Source organism: Colobus angolensis, unplaced genomic scaffold (assembly GCF_000951035.1).
Source record: "Colobus angolensis palliatus isolate OR3802 unplaced genomic scaffold, Cang.pa_1.0 Scaffold12, whole genome shotgun sequence".
Classification (NCBI taxonomy): domain Eukaryota; kingdom Metazoa; phylum Chordata; class Mammalia; order Primates; family Cercopithecidae; genus Colobus; species Colobus angolensis.
The window spans coordinates 3261113-3281432 of NW_012113141.1; the positions used below are offsets into that span (position 1 = coordinate 3261113).

At 42.8% G+C, this 20320-nt stretch overlaps 1 protein-coding gene across 2 annotated transcripts in view; it reads left to right on the plus strand.

Moving 5' to 3' along the window:
- The window catches only part of LOC105501396 (core histone macro-H2A.2), a 60510-nt gene that overhangs the window by 1207 nt on the left and 38983 nt on the right, over nucleotides 1-20320 (plus strand). The window contains exon 2 of one of the 2 annotated variants that reach the window (XM_011927335.1): nucleotides 11790-11925. The exons of the other annotated variant lie outside the window; for it this stretch is intronic. The gene's annotated coding sequence lies outside the window, so the exon portion shown is untranslated. The remainder of the gene's footprint in view (nucleotides 1-11789; nucleotides 11926-20320) is intronic. 2 annotated transcript variants of the gene reach the window in all.

Below are 20320 nucleotides of genomic sequence, written 5' to 3' on the forward strand. Positions count from 1 at the left end.
CGCGGGGCCGGGCACTCCCCTTCGGTTCCCTTTCCGGGGCGCCCGGTGCCTACGCGCGCTGCGCTTTCACCGGGAAATGGCGGCCCCGCCGTGGCTCGCCTGGGCAGTCTGGCTCCCGCTTTGCGCGGGAAAAAATAATAATAATAGAAATAACGAAAAAAGGAATAAAAGTAAACTGGCTGCGGCGCAGGAAAGGGCTCTGCCGGGCGCCGGACGCCGTGCGTATCACTCGCGGGGCGCGGCGGTTGGGGACCAGCCCTGCCTCCTCCGGCTCCCAGCCTGCCGCCCCGGCGCACCTCAGCCCCAAGCCGGCCAGCCCCCCGGATCGCCCGTGGGTGTCCTCCCCCGCCTTTCCTCGCGGGGGCGCCCTCAGTTCTTGCCCTCTTTGTTCCTTACAACAATGGCCAAAGGGGCATTGGTCCCCCAAGGGCCAAACGAGCGTCCTCCAGGAGTTTACCGTCGCGTGCAGTGGACCACCGTGGGCCTGACTGAGGCCTGGTCCTTGCCAGGGTTTTTTGGCAACGGCCCTGGATAAGTGAAGGGATGAAAGGGGCGAGAAGAAATGGGCTGAGAAACCAAAGTGCGGGGCCCTGAGTGTTTGAGGGGATGCGATGGGAACCGCGGCTCCGTTGCCCTAATTTTAAGGGCAGTTCCCCTATCACAGCAGCGCTGGGACTGAGGTGTCCGTCCAGCCTCTGTCCACCTCAGAGGAATTCAAAACAAGGGCCCAGTTCTAAGCCCCACAGACCCCAGGATTCCCTAGGGACGATCAATGCACCACGGCAAATGGTTTCCTCACTTTGTTCATTTGTGTTTGTTTTGAAATCCAATTGTCCCCTCACTGGGCTGCACAGTTGCTACTGAAACGGTTCAATAGGTGAGAGAAAAAGAAAACATTAAGAGGGAGAACATGTCTTCGTCTGTGTTGTTTTGAACCACAAACTAAGCTACACATAATTCTCAATCCGTTTTAAAACACTTCTTATTTTCAGACTAAATGTTCAGAGCTCCAAGATTTGGAAGCATGCTGGTGATTTTTAGAATTGTTTTAGCCTAACATTATATGTAAATAAACGGAGGCACTGCCCGGTGGAAAAGTTTATCTCCCATCGCTTAATTCACATCTTCATAACCCCTCTTTCCTGTAGCCAAATTTCCTTTTAAAACATGCCCAGTTCTCCTCTTCTCTGATTTTTCCTACCCTACCACAGTTACACCTCACCTGGATCCATTAATTGTCAGACTTTACACATTATTAGTGGTTTCCTCTATATCAAAACTCCATAAAAGAATTTACCTCCTTGAATCCAGAATGTCCTGAGGATTCTGACCCTACTCCCTCACGGTTCCATCTTCTGTCTGGTTCCCAGGATTTTTAAGGCGCCTCTGGTCTGCCGTTTCTCAGTGGGTGGGACACCCTGCTAGCTATTGTCCTGAGACAACCACATCTGTTTTCACTGCCTCCTGCTTGCAGAACAGGAGGTGAGTCCCGTCTTAGGCAACTTTAAATGAAAGGTATCTGTAACTTGTTACCAGGGAGGGATGTGCAAAAATTCAGCCAACTTTCCTAAGAATGTTTTTCAACCTTAAGAAATAACCTCCAAGTTAGATGCAGTCTTGGTAAATGGAAAGTATATTGCACAGAGATTAACAAAGAACTTGTGGTTAGAGATCATTCAACAAACACTTATTGAGCACCAGTTCTTTTGCTGTTTGTTTTGTTGTTTTGAGATACGGGTTCTCGCTGCATTGCTCAGACTGGTCTCGAAATCCTGGGTTCAAGGGATCCTCCTGTCTCAGCCTCCTGAGTATACACCAATTCTTAAACACCTCTAGATAGGGAAAGAAACGAAATAAAATATAAGGAAGTCATTGGGCCCTTCTCTTATAAAGCTTACAACCCCCAGCCCAGGAGATAAAATATACATGCAGGTAAAACGAGGTAAAAAGTGATTTTGGCAAGCTAATGGGAAAACAGGTACTTTCATATACTGCTGACGTGTGTAAATTGATATAACCAATTGGGAGAGCAGTTTGGCACTATAAAATTAATAATGTGCACATTCTGTGACCCTCCATTCCATTTCTCAGTATGTCACCCAAAGAAGCAGGCAGCCACGAACTCAGCATGTATAAGGATGTTCATTGCAATTTTGGTCGTTTTGAAGTAGAAAACAGCCTAACAGCCATCAACAGGGAATGGCTAAATAAACTCTGGTGCATCTCTCTTCTGGAATATTATGCAGCAGTTCAAAAAAATGAAGCAGATCTATATATACTGAGACAGGAAAGATCACCAAGATATACTATTAATGAAAAAAGCAAATTGCAAAACAGTACATACTATATGGTACTATTGATATAAAAACAAAATAAAATTATAAATTTCTATAAGTAAAAATGCATACAAAATGGACAGAAAAAGTGTAGAAGATGCCCCCTAAGAGAGACAAGAACTAGAGAAATTGTCAAGAAGGGCTTTAGCCTTATCATTATTAATACCCATCCATAACTTTGTTATAATATTTGAAGTTCTGTAATTTGTTTTTTTGTTTTGTTTTGTTGAGATGAAGTCTCGCTCTGTTGCCCAGGCTGGAGTGCATTGGCACAATCTCAGCTCACTGCAACCTCCGTCTCCCAGGCTCAAGCAATCCTCCTGCCTCAGCCTCCCTAGTAGCTGGTACTACAAGCTTGTGCCACCATGTCTGGCTTATTTTTTGTATTTTAGTAGAGATGGAGTTTCACCATGTTGCCAGGGTGGTCTCAAACTGCTGAGCTCAGGCAATCCGCCCACCTCAGCCTCCCAAAGTGCTGGGATTACAGGCGTGTGCCACTGTGCCCGGCCAAGTTGTGTAATCTGAATTAATGTATGCCTTGCTTGGATAACTAAATACAAGTAATAATTTTAAAGTGATTGATAATACGTAATGATAATATGTAATTGATAATATGTAACGATATGCACAAAAAAACTACAACAATTTGTAAAGGGAAAAGAGGGTTTTGGACTTGAAGGGAGGGTGTTGGGCTAGGCTTTGTAGAGAACGTGGCAGGATTTGGATGCAGAAGGGTAAGGGAGCAAGGCAGGTGGAAGGAAGCTGGATGCAGATGCTGTGTTCCAGCTAGTCCTCATTCTTCAACATGATTATGAGATTCCCTTGCAAGGCTGAGAGTCCTGGCCTGGTCTACCCTGCCAAGGTTCAGGTTGAAGGGTGAACTAAAAGAACCCTCACAATTTTTTTCATTGCAATTTAAGTCTGTGACTGTCTTAAATGCTATATATAGAAGAAAGAGAAAAACGAACCAGTAGAGAAGTATATGAGTTCCAATATGGTATTGAAAGATCATGTTTTTAAAAGGAATGTAGTGAAATCTTGAAGATAGAATCTTTTTCCCCAATATGCACTGGGATGTATATTGGGAATTAGGTTGGAGGGAAAGATAAGTGTTTGGGAGGATAATTCATTTCCCCCAAAAAGTCACAAAAGAGACCTTTTGAAACAAAGTTTTTAAGCCTGGTTTCATTTATTCATATACTGGTTAAAGGAATATTTATTGAGTATCAACTGTGACCTAACACTATGCTAGGTGGCATCTGGGGGTAAAACATGCAACAGCGTGTCGGAACAATAGCCCAGTTGCAGCAGTTGGGGTAAGGGAGCTGGTTCTAGTCTGGTCTCACAGGCCATGGACGAGTCATTCAATGAGCACGTTCCTTTCCAAGCCATTCCTTTCATTGTAGCTACATTTGGGGGGTGGGGGGTGGGAGAATGCTAAATGATTGATCACTCAAGTCCCTTTCAGTCTTAGGTTATGATTTTGTGAATCCTGTGATTTCCAACATTGCAATGACTATGAATTACCAGGCAGATGGAATTTGGAGACTACAGGATTAGACCGGGGGGATCTGACAGTGCCCAGCCTTGGAAAAGCAAAACTATTTGCTGTCATGAGGGTTCTCAGCAGATGATGTGGCTCTCAGGGTTTTCCTAGAGTTAAACTTTCATTATTACCCCTTTACACACACACAACCTCAAACACCATAATAATTGTAGCAGGTGGTTTTGAAATAGAGGGACAAAGAGGCAGAAATATGCCCAAGAAAATGTCAGACTGCATTTCATGAAAATAGTTCTCTATAATGATTTCTTTTGTGGAAATAAATCACAGTAGTTAATGTTTATTAAATGTCTACTACCTGCCAGGTACTCTTCAAGCACCTTACATGTATTAACTCATTTAATTCTGACAGCAGCCCTGTAAGTAGGTACTGTTACTACACCCATCTCAGGAAAAAGAAATGGGGGGTGGTGAGGAAGAACATGCCCAAAGTCACCACACAAGGGACTCCAAGCCAGGCAGCCTGACCCCAAAGCCCTACATCCTTATGCCCACGTGGTAAGAGCAAGGAGCTGCTAGCTTTCCAATGATTCTCAGCTTAACATTTGTGTAGGCAAATTTTTATTTTCAAAACTTATTTGTCTCACTACTTTATCCGACTATGACAAATGAAAGAAAGAATATGAGACTGAGCCACAGAACTCTGTACTTTAAACTGTCTTGTCACAAAGTATTAAATAAGATAAATTTGGTGGTTTCTCTGAAGCCCTTACTGTTCATTTATCCATCTCACCATCCATCATACTTTGCCCGATTTATTTGACTGGCATTGCCAATTTGGACTTGGAATGGAGTAAGTAATTCAAGTCAGAAATCTTATGCTTTGATAGAAATGTGTGTGGTAATATGCATAGACCACCAGTGTACAGACATTTACTCCAACTGACTCTGAGATGTCAGAAGGGTTAGATACACTGACCACGTTTTTTCACTCAAAGTTACAACACATGATCTGGCCAAAGATTTAGGGGTTGTTTCTGGATATGAAAGGCGGTCCTGATGATAAGAGTTTAGATGCCTAAATTTGGGATATTTCTATGACAACAGGATAAAAGCAGAACAAGATAAAATCAAACTTACCCTGGAACCCAGGCCCCGTGCTGTCTGGGCTGGCACTGCCAATGATATATATATACACACAGAATTTTGTAACTTGTATTTTGTGCTCCTGCCTTCGCTGCTCAATAAGACCATTAAAATTAAACAGTGGTGGTGGAGCACAAAGAGGCAAACCCCAATAGCTTATACAATATGCAACATTAAATGTTTAGGTCAGTTGGTAATTCACTGGGTTGCTCATCCGAGTGGTAAACTTCCAAATTGAGCTTTCTTGAAGAATTTCAGTGAAGTGATCATTGACTTAAGTCCCCCGCCAACAACCCTATCACCACTAAACTGAATTTTCACCTCAGCTGTTCCATAGTAAACACTGTAGATTATTGTTTTGGGGTGAAGAAAAAGCAGTCCTAGATATAAAATCAAGCAGATTTTTTCAGGTCCAGTTTTTCTTTTCTATGGTTATCCTGGGTGAAGAAATAGCGACTTCAAAGTGAATGTGACTTACTTATCCTGGCTGCTCCATCGCTGTGAATGTAAGTGACAGGTGCGGCTCAGAGCGAGTCTATTTTGAGCAGCTTACAGGTTGGAGAGGACCTCAGAGGTGAGCTGGTGCAAGGGCTCTCAGGTGGGGCTCCACAGAGCCCAATGCTCCTTGGAGGCCCAAGGCAGGAAAGGTGGGGACCAAGCGTTGAAGTTCCCAGGCACTTGCCCACTCCACCCAGGACAGCTCCCCTTGCATCTTTTTTATATAGTAGAGCCTAATTTCTAGTTTTTTTTTTTTTTTTTTTTTGAGACAGAGTCTCACTGTTGTCACCCAGACTGGAGTGCAGTGGCGTGGTCTTGGCTCACTGCAACCTCTGCCTCCTGGGTTCATGGTTTTCCTGCCTCAGCATCCTAAGTAGCTGGGATTACAGACGTGTGCCACCACACCACCTGGCTAACCTTTGTATATTTAGTAAAGACAGGGTTTCACCATGTTGGCCAGGCTGGTCTCGAACTCCTGACCTCGAGTGATCCTCCCGCCTCGGCCTCCCAAAGTGCTGGGATTACAGGCGTGAGTCACCGCGCCTGGCCTCCTACAAATTTTTGTTAAAGCAAAAGGGGAGCCCTGAAAGGCCTACCGATTTGCCTACAGGCCACAGCTAGTCACAGCCGAAGTGGAGGCTCCCTCCCCGTGGTCCACTGCACCTTCCATTCTACCACCTTGATACCCCCTTGAGCTTTGGCAGGTCTCACCTGCAGAGAGGATGGTGTGGTGTGGCCAGTGGCAGGTTACCCCCACAGAGAGGACGGTGTGGTGTGGCCAGTGGCAAGTTGCCCCCACAGAGGGGATGTTGTGGTGTGGCCAGTGGCAGGTTCCACCCACAGAGAGGATGGTGTGGTGTGGTGTGGCCAGCGGTAGCCCTTAGCTGAAGCAGCTGATACACCATGCTGGGGCCCAGGAGCTACAGGGTACCCATACATGCATAACCAGGGAGCAACACTGCCTGTCAACAGCACAGAACCCAGAACTGCAGCAAAAGACCCAAGCCACTTTTCCCCACAGTGCAGCCACTGCCTAAGGACTGACAGCGACACCAGGTGGGGTGGTTCACGACGGTAATCCCAGCAGTTTGGGAGGCTGAGGCAGGCAGATCACTTGAGCTCAGGAGTTGGAGACCAGCCTGGCCAACCTGGTGAAACCCTATCTCTACTAAAAATACAAAAATTAGTGGGGCACAGTGGTGGGTGTCTGTAAACCCAGCTACTTGGGAGGCTGAGGCAGGAGAATCGCTTGAACCAGGGAGGCAGAGGTTGCAGTGAACCGAGATTGAACCACTGCACTCCAGCCTGGGTGACAGAGCCAGACTCTCTTAAAAAAAAAAAAAGAAAAAGAAAAAAGGACAGACAGCAAGAAAAACTGGGTAGGGAGGTGCAGGCAAAGGAAGGGATGGAGGAAGAGGGGTTCCAGAGCAGTCTGTTGTTCTAGTTTTGAGAGCAGACAACGGCCCCACTGATGTACTCAGTTGCTCAGCAAACATGGATGTCTCGGGGAGCCCCTGGTGGATTAGGCACACCAAGGCGTACAGCCCACCTGCTGTCTGTTACTGGAACATTCACCCTAGCCCCTAAGAGCACTCCTGCACACCCCCGCTCCCATCAGGGATGCTCATCTTGGCCCAGACAAAGCCAGTGCCCTGCTCAGAGAAGTAAAGAAGGCGCTGCTTCTAACAATAAACTGCATTACTAATTTGGATCTGTTAGATTTGCAGAAAACAAGATAGTTTGCCCACTGTTATACCTGATAAAGAACTTATTTAAATTATAAGAAAATATTGGTCAAGCTGGTCTCAGTGGCTCATGCCTGTAATCTCAGCACTTTGGGAGACTAAAGTGGGAGTACTATTTGAACTTAGGATGTCAAGGCTGCAGTGAGCTGTGATTGGGCCAGTGCACTCCAGCCTGGATGACAGAGACTCCGTCAAAAAAAAAAAAGAAAGAAAGAAAGAAAGGAAAAAGAAAATATTGGTTTAAAGAAACCAGACTACTTTGTCTTTTTATGAAGGCTGTCAGCACGTTAAATAAAGTTTATTCTTTCTCCCCAAAAGCAATTTATTCAATAAGAGCACGTGCTAAGGATTTTTCTTTCTTTCCCCTCCTCCCTTCCGAGATCCCAGTATAATTTTAAATATTGTTTATGGGAATCCCACTCTTCCTATTTGTCAAGCCTCAAAGAACAAAAAGACAAGAAGAGACCAGGCTGGACCCAGTGAGGGTGTTTTTGTTTTGTTTTCTGTGAATGAATAGACTCAGGAAGGCAAACTGGTTCATTTTCTGGTTGACTTTCTTTAGGAATGCATTGCTAACTCAGATTCAAAGACAACTAAAATTATTTTATTCATTTCTCATCCAAGTACTACAGGTGGCCAAACATATTTTTATTAGAAAATAGCATAAGGCTAATAATAAAGAAACAAACTACGTTATAGATCAACAACTGCTGCTTTTCTCTTTTTTTAAAACAACCATAACTCATGTTCAACAGAGACAACAAAACATGTTAAAATGTCTTAGTAGCCTGCAGTAGCAACAGAAATCCTAAATCAACCCCTTAAACCCTCCTACCCCTTGTCCCCAGCTCCTCTAGAGTGACCACACATGTTCTGCCTCCGAATGACAAAGAATGTGCCGGCAGTTGAACTTCCCGCTCCATGACGTGACTTGAAATACTTTTTGAAAAGAGAATGATTTGTTATCCAATAGTATAATTTAAATAAGTTGGATTAATGCTTGGTTCTAACATTCATGGTTGGTTAATTTGGTTAATTTGATCTGCGTGTCATTTTGATGAAATTGCATTTGATATAGCCCTTTACGTTATAAATTGTTAATGTGCTTTAACATATATGACGATAAAATTATTGACTATTCTCATTCACTTAAAGGTGGCCTTGAAAGAAAATGGTTTGGAAAGTATTATACTATAATGATTTGCCCTTGGAGTTCATAAATGGAAGTGTAATAGAGCCAGTGATTTAGCTTGTATTACTGAAAATGGTTTTTACAGCTACAAAATAATGCTAACAAACTATTATTATTTTAATACAGTACTTAGGGTAACATACCAAAATACAGTCAAAATCTATTAGATTTTTTTCATACCCTTTAAAATATATTTCAGTATATACTTAATATATTTATATTGAATCCCCTCCTTTCCTACCTAGTTTTGTTTTATTTCATCTCAATTTATTCTCCCCAAGGATTATTCTGAACTGACAAAGATGCTTCATTGCAGTGTCTCCATCACTTTTCATAAATATTTACAATATAAAATATTCTGAAGCACAATACCACAGATTAGGGAAATATCATAGGGGATAAAAATGAATAAATTGAATAAATTTCAGCAATTTTAAAACAGTACACGAGTCCATTAGGGATGACATTGTGAATTTCATATTCATGAAAACAATGTTTAAAGGTTTTTTTAAATTTCAATTCCATCATTAAAAAGCTCTAAGATCTCTTATTTCTAGATTTAAAATAATGTATGATGAAAGCATTTTGATTTGCATACTTCTGAAGAGAATGATCTCGAAAGAGTGCTTTAAAATAAGCTGACTTGTGATTCTAGATCCTTTGTCAAGGTGATTCATCGGTGCGACCGAACCCCACCTTTGACACCCTGGCCTGTAATTATAGCTCCCAATCCTCACATTACTGACTGCTCTCTCTTTTTCAAAGCCTCCTTGCAGAAGCTTGACTATAGAAAAAAATGGTCATTTAAGTCAGGATGCTGTTGTATGTTCTCACCCGTAGTGGGAGCTAAACTATGAGGGTACAAAGGCATCAGAATGACATAATAGACTTTGGGGACTCAGGGGAAAGGTGGGAAGGAGGTGAAGGATAAAAGACTACAAATTAAGTTCAGTGCACCAAAATCTCACAAATCACCACTGAAGAACCTACTCATGTAACCAAATACCAATAAAAAAAATTAACAAAAGCAAAATAAACAAACAAATAGATAAATAAATAAATCAGGACTCTGGAGGTGTTTAATGGCCCACCTTGCTGGTTGGTAGAGGGTTTGTTGCAGCCCTCCACAGTTTACAAAATAAAAATAAAAATGTGGAGAAGTTGAGGTGTAAAATATGGCTCACTGTTTATCAGCTCCTTATACTTGAAAAAGAAAGTATTTGAATAAAAAGAAAATATTGGTCTAAACAAACCAGACTATTTTGTCTTTGGATGAAGGCCATCAGGGTGTTAAATAAAGTTCCCTGTTTCTCACCAAAAGCAACTCATTCAATAAGGGCACGTGCTGAGGGGTTTCCTTTCTTTCCTCTCCTCCCGTCTGGGATCACAGTATAATTTTAAATATTGTTTATGGGAACCTCATATGCTGCAGTTGTGCAAATACAGACACACTGAGTTGGATTCTATTCTATTAAGGAGTCTTTATCATCTCTTGATGCAAAATTTTATATTCTTCAATTATCTCAAGACCGGTTAGTTTTCAGTGATTCACCTGGTGATGAAGGTGATCTTAATTTTTTAACATGACATTATTACTCAATTATAAAACAGTTGAGCTGCTTCTCTCCTCAGCAGCATACTCATTTCGGGCTGATCCACAAATGAGTTTTGTTAAAACGTTAAAGTAAAATAACATTCTCAGTTTCCAGTTCAAAATGATGGACTGAGCACACGTACTTTCCTTCAAACCCCTCCTCTCCAGAGCCACAGAAATAATGGTAAAGAAGTGCAAATAAAATAAACAATAACAAAGGGGTAGGGGCTAGTGTTGTTAGTCAACAGCAGGTGGGAGATTTCAAGAAATTTCCATAGGTGGGAACTGAACAATGAGATGACTTGGACTCGGGAAGGGGAACATCACACACTGGGGCCTATCATGGGGAGGGGGGAGGGGGGAGGGATTGCATTGGGGAGTTATACCTGATATAAATGATGAATTGATGGGTGCTGACGAGTTGATGTGTGCAGCACACCAACATGGCACAAGTATACATATGTAACAAACCTGCACGTTATGCACATGTACCCTAGAACTTAAAGTACAATAATAAAAAAATATTATATAAAAAAAAAAAGAAATTTCCAGAAGACTGAAAGTGCATAAGAACATATGCACATCACAGGGGAAGCCACAACTGAGAGTAAAAGCAAGAGGGAACTGCAGCGAAGGTGGGGAGGGTGAGAAGTGGGGACTCATTGAAGGTCTGTTTCCAGGACAGCTCCCTGAATTGTCCTTTCTCGCTCCTTTACTACTAGAAGAGTTTCCAGCAGTTTGGTATTTAGCCCTTAAGCTAATAATCTGAGAGTTCTTCTCTAAAGCAATCAAACAACTACAAGAGGCTGGGCATGGCGGCTCATGCCTGTAATCCCAGTATTTTGGGAGGCCGAGGCAGGCAGATCACCTGAGGTCAGGAGTTTGAGACCAGACTGTCCCACATGGTGAAACCCTGTCTCTTCTAAAAATACAAAAATTAGCCAGGCGTGGTGGCAGGCTCCTGTAATCCCAGCTATTCAGGAGGCTGAGGCAGGGAGCATTGCTTGAATCCGGGGGACGGAGGTTGCAGTGAGCCAAGATTGTGCCACTGCACCGCAACCTGGGTGACAGAACAAGACTCCATCTCAAAAAAAAAAAAAAATTAAAAAACTACAAGGCACACGTAGAATTTCTAGGATAAATATCACACCACAAAATAAAGCTCCCTGCTCATTCTGGCATTTGGGGGTCCTCAGTTCCTAACTGGACACCCTAAAGCCATGCCTGCTGATGTGGTTTGGCTGTGTCCTCATCCACATCTCAACTTGAATTGTATCTCCCAGAATTCCCACATGTTGTGGGAGGGACCCAGGGGGAGGTAATTGAATCATGGGGGCCGGACTTTCCTATGCTATTCTCCTGATAGTGAATAAGTCTCACGAGATCTGATGGGTTTATCAGGGGTTTCTGCTTTTGCTTTCTCCTCATTTTTCTCTCGTCGCTGCCATGTAAGAAGTGTCTTTTGCCTCCCGCCATGATTCTGAGGCCTCCGCAGCCATGTGGAACTGTGAGTCTAATGAAACCTCTTTTTGTCCCCAGTTTTGTGTGTGTATTCATCAGCGGTGTGAAAATGAACTAATACAACTAACTAGTTCCTAACTAGACACCCTAAAGCCATGCCTGCTAATTGGCATGCCTTGCACACACACCCAGAGGTCCCAAACAGGAAGCATGCTCACCAAACAATGGTTGAAGAATTGAAGAAAGCTATTCTATCTGCCTGTAATCATCAACCTTGTCCTTCATTCTTTTTTTTTTTTTTTTTTTGAGACAGAGTCTCACTTTCTCGCCCAGGCTGGAGCACTTGAAAAAGGATCGTTGCAGTGGCAGGACCTTGGCTCACTGCAACCTCCACCTCCCAGGTTCAAGTGATTCTCCTGCCTCAGCCTCCCAAGTAGCTGGGATTACAGGCATGCGCCACCACGCCCAGCCAATTTTTGTATTTTTAATAGAGGCAGGGTTTCGCCATGTTGGCCAGCTGGTCTCGAACTCCTGACCTCAAGTTATCTGCCCACCTCGGCCTCCCAAAGTGCTGGGATTACAGGCATAAGCCACCACGCCCGGCCTTGTCCTTCATTCTTAAATGCAAATGCATAACCAAAGATCACCAGACATTTAAGAAAAGCCTACATGAAAGTAAAAGATGAAAATCAATCAATCAATCAATATAACAACTGCCTGATAAAATAATTTAGAGGACAGAAGATAAATTTAACACATTCTAACTAGTTTCAGAGAGATTTGAAGACATGGTACAAGCATAAAAGTACAGGATGCTGTAAAAAAGGAATAATCTGAGAACAAAAAGAGCTCTTGGAAATTAAAAATATGATTACCAAAATTAGATAATGACTGAAGAAAAAAATAGAAGAAAAAAGATAAGAGACTTGGACTATTAATCCAGGAGATCCAATACCTGGTTTACAGGAATCTCAGTAAGAGACAAAGAAAGGGGGTATAGCGAGAAATAAAGAAATTGGCAGTGGGTTGAGTGGGGAGGGATAATCAGAGACATAATGGAAAAAAAATTCCATGTTATAAGTCTAAGTTTTCAGGTTGAACCAAGTTATTGACAAATGCTGAGCAGGATGAAGGCAACTTGGCAATGACTTCAAAATATTGAAGCAAAATGATTTTGACACTAAAAATGATAATACTCTACTAAATGATAACCTAAAGATCGTTCAAGTAAGATAATTCTGTTTCTGAAAGAAAGCAAAGTTTAGGCCAGATGTGGTGGCTTATGCCTTTAATGCCAGCACTTTGGGAGGCTGAGGCGGGAGGATCACTTGAGGCCAAGAGTTCACAGGCGAGAGGATCACTTGAGGCCAGGAGTTCAAGACCAGCCTGGGCAACATAGTGAGACCCCATCTCTACAGAAAAATTAGCTGGGTATGGTGCACACCTATAGTCCTAGCTATTCAGGAGGCTGAGGTAGAGGATTGCTTGAGCCCAGGAGGTCAAAGCTGCCGTGAGCAATGATTATACCACTGTACTCCAGCGTGGGTGACAGAGCAAGACTCTGTCTCAGAAAAAGAAAAAAAGAAAGAAAAAAAAGTTTACTTCCCTGTCCTGTTTCTGAAGAGTTATATCAGGTGGATACCAACAAAACAAGGGAGAAAACCAAGAAAGAGGAAGTCATAGGGCCAAGGATGAACAGAGAAGATAGGTCCTAGAAAGACCAGTCCCAAGAAGACCGCTGGCTAAAACAACACCCATTCCAAACTAGAGCTGGAGGTCAGAGGGCTTTGAGAATAACCCCTCTGCAAACGGTTCTCTAGGAAGAACAGGGTCTCTACAAAGAACAATATGATTGAGAAGCTGAGTGATTTTGAGGACATGGTAAAGGAATATCTTTTGTCAACACGGAAAAATATGGTCCACGTTCCTATTTGTGGATTCTGTATTTGTGAATTTGCCTACATGCTAAAATGTATTTGGAACCCCCAAATCAATACTTGCGGCACTTTCATGGTCATTCTAGAACATGCATGTGCACAGAGCAGCAAAACATCTTAGTCGCCACAAGCATACCTTCCCAGCTGAGGTTGCACCACGTGACTGCCTTCTTGTTTCAGCTCACACTGCAACCAAGTGCCCTTTCCATGCCCTATTTAGTGCCATGTTTTTCGCATGTTTGTGCTTTTTGTTGGTGATTTTGCTGTTTACAATGGCCCCCAGGTGTGGTGCTGAAATGATGTCTAGCATTCCTAAGTGCAAGAAGGCCATGATGTGCAAGCTTCTTTCAGGCACGTGTTACAGTGCTGTTGGCCGGGAGCTCAATGTTAATGAGTCAACAGTATCTATTAAACAAGGTGTCTTAGAACACAAATACACATAAAACAAGGTTAAGTATTGATTAGTTGATGAAATGTTGTGACCAGAGTCTTGTAGGAGCCTAACCCTGTATTTCCCCTAAGAGCAATTTTTCAGTTTTTGCTAATTCTGTGTTTCTGACTACTTTATAGAACATAACTACCCCCACATATTGAGAATCAACTATAGTTAATAACTTCAGGGTTAGAGAGGAAGCTATAAAAGAAAGACGTGGTCCAAATGTGAAGCCCCAGAAAACATGGAATGCTTTTGAACATCAGGTTTTCAGAAAAAAAAAAAAAATCATCTTGACATGAGGACTCAAGGATTCCAATGCTGGACCACAAAGAAGAAACTGTGATGCTAGCATCACACTTGATTCTGCAGAGAATATTTACACATGTGATAAGCACTATACTCAGTTCTACGGGGAACAATATTTAGAAAGTCTTAACCATGTAAACGGAGTTCAACTTTCAAAATAAATCTAGAGTCATAATGTGAATGATTTTATTGTGATTATAGAATAAAATATATATGTTATGAACTAGGACGATAGCAAGTATAGAAGACAGAAGTAGAGCTTAGGGAGGTGATGTAGAGAGGAGAGGACCAGGGAAAGATTAGGGCGCTCATATCCTCGTCTCATATGATGATGACATGAGAGATAATCCCCAAAGTTGATGAAGTCAGAAACAGAGATTAGAGTATACAGTATTACTTCAAGTTTCCAAGGCAATCAGTGGAGGAAATAAAACTGAAAAAATAACTGTCAACAATTGAAAAGGGAGGAGGAAGGTAGGTTAAGGTCTCATCCTTCTTTGGCACAGATAGAGACTGTCTAAAAATGAAAATAGATCAAGAAGTGGAGGTATAAGCATGAGAGTTTTGGAGGTAGCCACCAGAACTAAAATTAACCCTTGTCGCCTGTACTTGTCTCTCTAAATGAGATCAGTGAGTGAGAAACTGTTGCTCTTCATTTTATACATTTTGGTTCCTTTTTGCTTTTTCTTTTTTTTTTTTTTTTTTACTCTGCAAATATTCCTTAGGTTAAAGATAAACTCAAAATATTTATTTTTTTTTTTTATTTTTTTTTTTGAGATGGAGTCTCGCTCTGTCGCCCAGGCTGGAGTGCAGTGGCCGGATCTTGGCTCACTGCAAGCTCCGCCTCCCGGGTTAACGCCATTCTCCTGCCTCAGCCTCCCCAGTAGCTGGGACTACAGGCGCCCGCCACCTCGCCCGGCTAGTTTTTTTGTATTTTTTTTTTTTAGTAGAGACGGGGTTTCACCGTGTTAGCCAGGATGGTCTCGATCTCCTGACCTCGTCATCCGCCTGTCTCAGCCTCCCAAAGTGCTGGGATTACAGGCTTGAGCCACCGCGCCCGGCCAAAATATTTAAATAATTTCTTTAACTTTCTTATTTTCCTTGCTTCAGGGTAACCTTGAGCAAGTCACAAGTATAGGTTTAAGCTTGTTGGTGGTGGGCCCTCACATAGAAATTCCCTCACTTTCTCAGAGTTCTTAGTGTCTCTAGCATGTTCTTGATACCACTAGGGCAGAGGAAATGCCTGCCTGTTCCATTTATGAAGTGTTTAGGCCCAGACAACTTAATAAGTATTCATGTTCTAACACTGTACTAGCCATTTGGGAAAATAATACACATGAATTAAAAGGAAAAAGTATTTTTATTCTGTTCTTAAATAACCACAATGAATTACAAATACAATGCGTACAGCTGTTGGGCACTGCACAGATACCTAGACCTTGGAGTCAGATTGGACACTACCACCCTCATTTTCTGTTCTGTATTGACTTTCACCCAAAACTTACTTTTAATCACAGCAACAACCAAAAACCCAGCTTTGAAAGAAAAAAAATGGGCATCACCGAAAGGAACATAGTGCACCCTACTGTTGAAACTGAACCGTCGGGAGCTGGTAGTGGTGGGGTCCCACAGAGGCCAACTATGGCTGTATTCAAGGGAAAGCTGAAACCTCCCTGCAGTGCTTCTGCACAGTTTGGGAACCATGGCTCTAACATCTATTTGAAACTTCATTTGGGTCTGTCAGGCAACTTCACTGGAAAATATTGGAGGACAAGGGTCATGTAAATTTAACAACATCTAATATAGTTTCTTGTTCAATAATAAATGCTCCATAAATACTGTCTTACATTGAATCTATGATGGTATCGATTGCAAGATGCATACTGACTTCTAGAGACAGTAAAATGTTAAAAAATAAAAGTGCATCATAAAATCAGTGAAATACAGTAGTTATTTGAATAGTCTGGTGTGAGTTTATTGCCTGTGTCTGAGTCAATGCTGCAATTTCATATTTACCCGGTGTTATATATAAAATCTAACCTGTCGGTGTTGTTATGGGCTTAAAAGCCAAACCTAAAAATAAATCCTGAAACAACAGAGTCTGAATATGCCTCTTTCCCAGCACACACAAGACCAACGATGCGCTTCCAGTTGCTGTACTCCTGGGGGTTGGGGGGAACGAGCCAGGAGCCCCGCATTCTCCCTCTTCTTCTCTGAGTCTGGAGTTTTACCTTCCTGTTTCTCACCCTTAACATGCTTGAAATGCTCTGATCCTCTCTATGAGTAATTATAAGACTGTTTACCGTGGTCTTTCTGCTATGAAAGGACAGGTACATTGCAGATCCAGGGTTTGTCTGGTTTCCTCTATATCCCACGTGCATCTGGGAAGATGGGCCCATCTGAACAGAGCCGCGTGGCCTCCAGGGATTGCCCACACGGTGTCTCTGAGCACACCAAGAGCTGCGTCCAGCCATATTCGCTCTCCAAATGTGTAAACTTAGTATATCATAGTCCTTAAGTTTTGCCTAATCAGAGCGAAATTGTCTTATAGTGGAAAATTTGTTTCCTTCAGGCTAATACTTAAATGTAAACATTAAGTATTCTCCTGAAGGAAACAAATTTTCACCTTGCAGTGGTTCTTTTTAGACAGTAGGCCTACACCGAGACTCCAATTCCCAGGATGTGGATAAAAACCCATTCAAGTTTTTGACTCCTGACTTCCCAAGACGAAATAGAGTTGGAGGAAAGGGTGGCCTGGGAAAGAAGGAAGTTCAGGGTTATAACTTATCATAACTCCAGGCATAATCCAGCACAGGCTTTTGGGGAGAGGTGGTCTTTAGAAAGCAGGGTCTTCTCTGGAGTGGCCCCAGAGGCTCAGCACTTCCTGCCGTCGGTGGGCTCTGATAGATGTAACATGTCAGCTCCATCAGCCCCTCCTTGCTTCCCCTAGGGATTCCTGGATGTGCTCTAATTCTTACTGTCCGTGTGCAGGGCCCTCACAGCCCTGAGTCCCCGGGAGGGCCTGGGAGATAGGTGCCTGGCTGCTTAAATTCTGCACAAGACCTAAAAAGATGGGTTTGGCAGGCATGGAGAACTTTCCAGTCCTGCTTAAAATACATGCGTAAGTCAATCCGTCTCACACTTAGAATTCAGATGGAGCTGCATCCCCTACCCAGGGGGATTTCCTCTAAGGCCCTCACCTAGAGGGAAGTCTGGAAGCCACAGAGAGAAAACCTTGTTATAAAGTACCATGTTCGGGATGATTCTTACATTTAGGGACTTTTTTACAATGTGCAGGTGGTATGTTTCTCTACTTGTTCCTACTTTGATTTTCCTTATGTGGCTATTTTATCTTCCTGAGTGTTGGGTTTTGTTTGTTTGTTTTTGAGACGGAGTTTCACTGTTGTTGCCCAGACAGGAGTGCAGTGGTGCAATCTCGGCTCGCTGCAACCTCCACCTCCCGGGTTCAAGTGATTCTTTTGCCTCAGCCTCCAGAGTAGCTGGGATTACAGGCACCTGCCACCACACTGGGCTAATATTTTGTATTTTTAGTGGAGTTGGGGTTTCATCATGTTGGCCAGGCTCAAACTCCTGACCTCAGGTGATCCACCCACCTTGGCCTCCCAAAGTTTAGGGATTACAGGCGTGAGCCACCACGCCTGGCCTCTTCATGAGTGTTTTAGGCATCTGTGCCCTGAAGTCGCTTGCTTTTTTTCTACTCCTCTTCCTAAGTTCCAATTTTTAGGGCAATTTGTGACTTCTCTTGACAGCTAATAGTGGGAAAGTCCCTAGATGGCTTTATCCTGCACACCTAGTCATTCTCTGGCTATTTTGTTTGAGGAAAGTGTGTGTGTGCGCGCGTGTGTGTCTGTGTGCACGTGTGCATGTCTGTGTGTGTGCACGTGCATGTGTGTGTGTGCACGTACATGGGGGTGTCCCTGCCCTTGTGATGTTTGTACGTCATGCAGCATTCTCTGGTGGAAGCATGGTAGGGAGGGATTAAGACCAGCCAGCACACACCATATTCACAGAGCATATCCACCCTGTGATGGGCTTTTCAGGTGGTTTTCTTGACAACCAGACTTACTAATCATCCTCCAATCCCACTTACCATTAACTGAGAAAAGCACATAATTGGCTTAGGAGAGTCACTAATGCACCTTCATGAGCCTGTGTAGGCTCTTAAGTCTTTAGAACCGACTGCTTACAGAGCCTAAGCTTCTCGACCAAAATCGTTGAAAACTGCCTTTCAGAAAAATCAGGATGTTTAAGAGCAGAACAATTGTAAGGATGTTAGCCACCTCCCCTGTTTTACAGATGAGGCCACTGAGGTCCAAACAAATAACATGTGAAGCTCAAATAACTACAGTCATGCATCACTTGACGAAAGGGGTACATTCTGAGAAATGCATCATTAGGTGATTTTGTCATTGTGCAAACAGCATAGAGTGGACTTCACAAACCTAGATGGTACAGCCTCCTGCACACCTGGGCTATAATCATATGATCTGTTGCTTCTGGGCTACAAACCTGCTCAACATGTTACCATACTGAATACTGCAGGCAATGGTAACACAATGGTAAGTTTTTGTGTCTCTAAACTTAGAAAAGGGACAGTAAAATACAGTATAAAACGTAAACAGTAGTACACATGTATAGGGCACTTGCCATGAATAGAGCCTGCAGGACTAGAAGTACTCCGGCTGAGTCAGTGAGTGAGTGAGTGGTGAGTGAATGTGAAGGCCTGGGACATTATTGTCCACTAGTGTAGACTTTATACCGTACATGTAAGCTATACTACATTTAAAAGACAATATTTTCCTTAATAATAAATGAGCCTTATCCAATAATAAATTAACCTTAGCTTACTGTAATATTTTTACTTTATAAACTTTTTAACCTTTTTAAACTTTTTGACTCTTGTAATAACACAGCTTAAAACACAAATACATTGTACAGCTACACATATTTTCCTTCTTTATAGGCTTGCTTTATAAGCATTTTTCTATTAAAAACTTTTTTTAACTTTTTAAACTTTTGTTAAAAAAAATAATAATAAGACACATACACATTAGCCTAGGCCTACATAGAGTCAGGGTCATCAATAACGCTGTCTTCCGCCTTCACGTCTTGTCCACTGGAAAGTCTTTAGGGACGATAACACGCATGGAGCTGTCATCTCCTATAATAATAACGCCTCCTTCCGGAATACCTCCTGAAGGACCTGTTTGAGGCTGGTTTACAGTTAACTTTGTTTTTAATAAGTAGAAGGAGTAGAGCAACATAGTCACTTGTTGTCAAGTATGATATACTATACATAATTGTATGTGCTAGACTTTTATATGACTGGCAGCACAGTAGGTTTGTTTACATCAGTGTCACCACAAACACATGAGTAAGGCATTGTGCTATGCTGTTAGGATGTCACTAGGTTGGCCGGGTGCTGTGGCTCACACTTGTAATCTCATCACTTTGGGAGGCTGAGGAGGATGGATCACTTGAGGTCAGGAGTTCGAGACCAGCCTGGCCAACATGGTGAAACCTCATCTCTACTAAAAATACAAAAATTAGCCAGGCGTGGTGGTGCACGCCGATAGTCCCAGCTACTTGGGAGGCTGAGGCAGGAAAATCGCTTGAACCCGAGAGACAGAAGTTGCAATGAGCCGAGATCATACCACTGCACTCCAGCCTGGTGACAGAGCAAGACTCCTTCTCAAACAACAACAAAAACTATGTCACTAGGTCATAGGAATTTTTCAGTTCCGTTATGATCTTATGGGACCACCGTCATATGTGCGGTCATTGTGGGGTGCATGACTGTAGTTATGTAGAAGTGGCACTATGCCCAGGACTTCCTGTTCCCCAGTCCTGGGCTCTTTCCACTATAGCAAGAGGACCTCCATTTAGAGCACCACAACCCAGCTAGCAATGCTGTCTGTTTCCCCTCTTTCCTGCTACAGTGCTCACAGCAGGCCCTCCATATGTTTACCTAACACATAGTTGCTTGCTTCCTCAAAGAGAAAACCCCTACAAGCGGATTTATGAGAGTGAGCAGCCACAGACAGCAGCAGCACAGCAAATGTGGGAGATCTTGTTTCTTCCAGATGAAGAAACAACAACGTGATAAAACAACATGACAACATTGTCTGATCCCTGGGCCTTGTG